This window comes from Pinus tabuliformis, chromosome J (assembly GCF_031772625.1).
Source record: "Pinus tabuliformis cultivar Carrire ecotype Pingquan chromosome J, CPIR1, whole genome shotgun sequence".
In the NCBI taxonomy this organism is placed as follows: domain Eukaryota; kingdom Viridiplantae; phylum Streptophyta; class Pinopsida; order Pinales; family Pinaceae; genus Pinus; species Pinus tabuliformis.
The window spans coordinates 333,375,261-333,380,649 of NC_142295.1; positions in this window are offsets into that span (position 1 = coordinate 333,375,261).

The following is a 5,389-nucleotide window of genomic DNA, read 5'->3' on the forward strand; positions in this document are numbered from 1 at the left end:
AAAATATTTTCGTTTGATGCTACTGGTCAGTATACTACCCAACAACATGTGAACAAAATCACTGACCATTTTGAGTTGCATGAGATTGATGAATCTGATGTCCAAATGAGGTTATTTTTCCAAACATTAACTGGGGATGTTAAGAAATGGTTCAAAGCTTTACCTGCTAATCATATTGCAGACTGAGCTGCTTTTCATAGATTATTTATTGATAAAGGGGAGAGAAAGAAAAACCCTCTACAAATACTTTCTAAATATGATAACATCAGGAGAGCTCTTAATGAGTCAGTTCAGGATTATTGTACTAGGTTCAATAGCATCTACAATGCAATCCCTGCTAATATTAGGCCTCCACCAAACCTAGCATTAATCAAATTCCCTGATGGTTTTGACACTGATATGTCATACCAATTAATAGAAAGAAATCCTCAAACATTGGAACAAATGCAAAGTAATGTTGTTAGTGTAGAAGCCAATCTATTAGCTAAGAAAGCTAGAACGAGAAATGAAAAGAGAGTTGTCGTTAAAGAGGAAACATCCACTTCTGATGGTAAAATAGATAGTTTAGCAAAAAGTGTAGAAATAATAATGGATAGATTAGAAAACATGGAAAGAAAAACTCAGTGGGAGAATCAATAGCCACCCCCAATAAGAAACCCCAACTTTAGAAAGAATCCTAACACTGGAAAGAACGCTATACTAGATCAGCAAATTAGGCCACCCTTCTAGGAAAACTATGCTGAGGGTTCACAAAACCATGAAGGAGAGGATGACACCCAAATAAAATTATTAGGGATCAAAAATGAAGATGTTGTTTTTCTTATTCAAGAAGAACATGAATTGTACATGCCTCAACAAGTGCAATTAGAATTTGGAGAGTCTTTTGACTTTAAATAGGGCTATGAATCAACTATATATGAAGTTCACAAACAATATAGCTTGAGAAGTAAAAAGAACAATGAAAATCCCATTAAGAGATCAATCCAAACCCAAACTAAAAAGATAACAGAAGCTCCTGCCACCAAAGTTTTACAAATCCTCCCTAGGGGAACTCAGGAGACTTCTAGCCCAAATATTGTAGATATTACTTCATTTGAAACTCAAACTGAAACAGTTACTCAAATCATTAGAAATAAGAAAATTCAAAACAAAACTACTGAAACACAGACTGAAATGCCAAGTGCTGAAAAAGAAGATAAAAACACACAGACCACATTTCCTAAGGAAGATCTCATCCATCCAAACAAAACTCAATTGCCATTTAACATTAAGATTGAGATAGCAAAATTGAAAATATCAGTTCCTTTGACCGAGCTAATTAAAAATGAATCCTATAGATCATAGATCACTAAAACATTAAATATAGGTGAAGGAGAGGATGTTGTCAATTTGAATGATGATCAACCTGAATTATTGTTTGGTCCTGAAGTAAATGGTACACATCAGCAAGGGGGTATCCCTCCTTTCTACATTAGCATGGACATTCATGATAATATATTACATAATGCTCTGCTAGACTCAGGGGCATCCCATAACTTAATACCAAAAGCAATCATGGACTTAACTTAGATATCACCAGATCATATAAGGACTTGTTTTCCTTTGACTCTAGCTAAGTTAAATGCCTTGGCTTGATTAAGGATTTATGTGTGACTCTAGTCTAGTGCCCAGCAAAGAGTATTGTGATGGACATAGTAGTTGCTGACATCCCACCCAAATATGGAATGTTGTTATCTCGATCATGGGGAGCAAAATTACAGGGATCTTTGCAGTTAGATATGTCATATGCCACCATATTTGTTTTTGGTCAACAAAGGAAACTTTATAGAGAGACCTTGATGAAATACATGGTGAGTAGTGCAGAAAAAGCACAAAATTTCCCTATATACTCCATGCATTCTGATATGGACTCTTTCATCTTGTACAATTCAGAGGATGACAAGAATGAAGTCACAGCTGTGGAAGAAAATTACAAGGCTCCTGATAGTGAAAACATTTTTCATGAGTCCCTATGGCATTTGGATTTTGATGGATCTGTGAATAGACTAGGAGCAGGTGCAGGAGTGTGGATTCACAACATGGAGAATAATCATTCTGAAGGTCATGCATTTAGGTTAAATTTTAAATGCACAAACAATATGGCAGAATATAAAGCTCTAATCTTAGGACTACAAATGGTTAGAAAACTTGGTGCCAAAATAGTTTCTATTATGGGAGACTCATAATTGATTATTAAAAAAATCAAAGGTGAATACTCTGTAAATAATTCCAGACTTAGCCAATATAGAGAGAGTATCCCAGATTTGGTTAAAGACCTTTTGGAAACAGACTTTGTTGCCATTCCTAGAAAACAGAATATGTAAGCTCACAGTATGGCCACTTTTGCTAGTACTTGTAAATTTCCTTTTCAGCCCAATCACCAGTACACTACAGAAGTGAGACATAGGCCTATTATACCCGACAATTTGAAATATTGGCAAATTTTCTCACAAGATTCTCAAATTTATGATTTCATGAATGCTGAAGGTGAGTTTCAAAATTGTAATATAGATACAGACTATGCAGTAGAAAATAACATAAATAGTGACATAGATGTTATAGACATTTTTGTGCCTTACAGCATGAAGCATGAAATGTCGATAATCTGAGGGATCCAAAGTCCCTAAACATGTTGTTCCTACCCCTAGAGGAACAAGGTCAGCTAACCACAGCACTGAAAATGAGTTCTCCACCTGAAAACACTCAAAAACAAGCTGTTTCTGGATCATGTCAGCTGCTCCACTGAGCATCTGTGCTGAATGTCAACTGCTCCACTCTGTACCTGCGCTGAATGTCAAATCTAATGAAGGCTACCTGCGCTGGGCGAGATTGGCCAAGTGGCACAGTCATTCTGCAAGGTGTCAAATGCCCAGGAAGCTTCCAAACTGACACTTGGATCAGGGAATTCGCCTTGTGATGAGTAAGAGGATCTAGATCTCCAAGTGGAAGCAAGAAACTCCAAGTGGACTCAAGAACTGAAGTATAACTAAAGTGGGAGAGGACACTAGTCAGCTTCATGCCAGCCTCAAGCTGACTCATCCTTTCTCCAAATCTCCTATATATAGAGCTCTCTCATGAGGTCTAGGGAGGCTGGAATTTTGTGCAAGTAAGGAAGTGTTGTTGGTTTGTGTATAGAACTATTGGGTGATTGCTTTGAAGGAGGTGAAGAGGAGATTTCTTTCTGCTGGGAGGTGTTGCTGGATTGGGCCTATTATGGTTGTAACACTCTCAGAACTTTACTTCTTCCATTAATAAAGTATTTGAGGTTCTTCTATATGCATGTGTCTCTATGGTGAATTGATGCTTGTATATTTGATTTATTCTAATCCTTGAATCAGTTATGGATGTATGCTTCTTGTAGTTTCCTTTCTTTGTGCTTTTACAGGATCTCTGTGTAGCTGGGCCGGTGAAAGAGCAAGGAGCTAGGAGCAAGCAGCAAGAGGGAAGATTGGATCAACCATTAGCGGAAGATAACGGTTAGTGGATCCCTTTTCTCTTCTCTCTCTCATCTCATAAAGAAGTAATCTTGAATAGCTTTGTATTCAGTTGTTGCTGAGGTACTATCAGCCTTAGAGTGGGATAGGGTCATTCCGTATTGGATACTTTTCCCAACAACAAATTGGCGACTCCACTGGGGATCGTATCTTGTTGGTTGTTTGTGTTTTTGCTATTCGTTTCATAAACAAAGGGAGTACCGAATCGAACTGTGTTTGAATCTTTCAAATACAAAGTAGAGGGCAGCTACTCTAGCTCAGTTTCTGGGCAAGTTTATGATTTGAAGAGCTGATCCACAAGGACTCTAATAAACTCTTAGTGATAGATTTTCATCTTCCTTGTCATCCCTTAGTGTGTCCTTGACTGATAGCTTCTTATTTGAGCAAAAACTGTGAATTTTTGAGCAATCTGTGACCCGGAAACCACCAGAAACGAAAGTTTCGTTCTTCAGTGCAGGCTGTACAAAGGCTGTTTGCATTTCAGCGCAGTTCCCGAAGGGGCTACCTGCGCTGAAGGTCAAACAGGCAGTGTTCCACCTGCGCTGGACTAGTCCTGCCTTGTGCTGCTGGGGTTTCCTGCTGTTTCTTGCCCTGTTTTCACTCTTGTTTTTGCTGTTTTTTACCAGTCAGTGGGCCTATCTGAAACCAACTTTCCTTGTCACTATTCCGCCTCAGTTGTATAAAGAAACTGTGTTTGTTCTTTGTGTATTTCTTATACATTTACAGTTTCCCATAACGAAAAGTGAACTAGTCTTGTTGTGACCTCTTAGATCTAGACCTGTGATAAAGTGTCGTTTTGATCTTAAGAGTTAGTTTATTTGTTGTTCATAGCTGATTGAGCTTTTTCTTTCGTCATTTGGTTTGAATTTATATATTTCTAGTGTCAAAACAAGTAAATCTTAAGGTGTCTTTTGATTTTTGACAAGCTTGTTTGCTTTCACTTGAAATTGAATTCAAAATTATACAACAGCTTTCTTTTTTGCATTACACCAACATTAAGAAAGAGAAAAGAAATACTTGCATTGTGCATATACATTATGACAGTCTGCATGTTGATTTAAGGGAAAATGCATTAGTGTGTGCTCTATGATCTGTGTGAAAAGGTGTTATCTTTCTTTTCCCTCAGTAGTTAAGGTTTTCAAAGTTGAAAGATTGAAAAGCTTGCTTATCATCTTAGACTGCATTTAGGAGTGTTATCATACATCTCGTGGTGATCCATAAAGGCAAACTGCTAAACAAGATCAACCTTAAAATAAATTGAATTTACATAACAATGCATTGAAACATAACGCAAACATCTAGAGGTCTAAGCTAGAGACGTGTTCCGGCGTCGTTAAACGTGATATCTTAGCGTTGAGTGGTTGGGTGATTCCTCCACGGTGAAGCGATAAGTATCAATACGGACTTGTGCTCCCACGTACCGTCGCGTATATATTGGGAGACCCCTATAGGAACAAAGCCTTTATCCAATAGGAAACCATGTCGACCGCCCTACTGATCGCAATGCAGTGAACACAGCATTCACGAAGATCGACCACCCGTACCGTAAAACGTATTCTGTGGTTTTGCGAAAAGTTTGGCACACCCTCTGCCTAGAACTCCAGAGCAGTTTCTTTTGGCCTTTTTCAAACTCTATAACTGAAAAAGTCCAACCGAGCATTTGTCACTTTGGGCTCGTTAAAACATCGAAGGAGACTAGAGTCATCTTTAGCTTTTTCTCGACTCTTAAAAAGTGAAAAAGCAAGTTGTGTCTAAGCATCGTTATAAAATTTATTTTAAACGGAACATAATCACCTCCTATTCCCGCGTTGATCTTAAGTTGAGAACATGGAACACCCCAACCAAGGAACTCCACA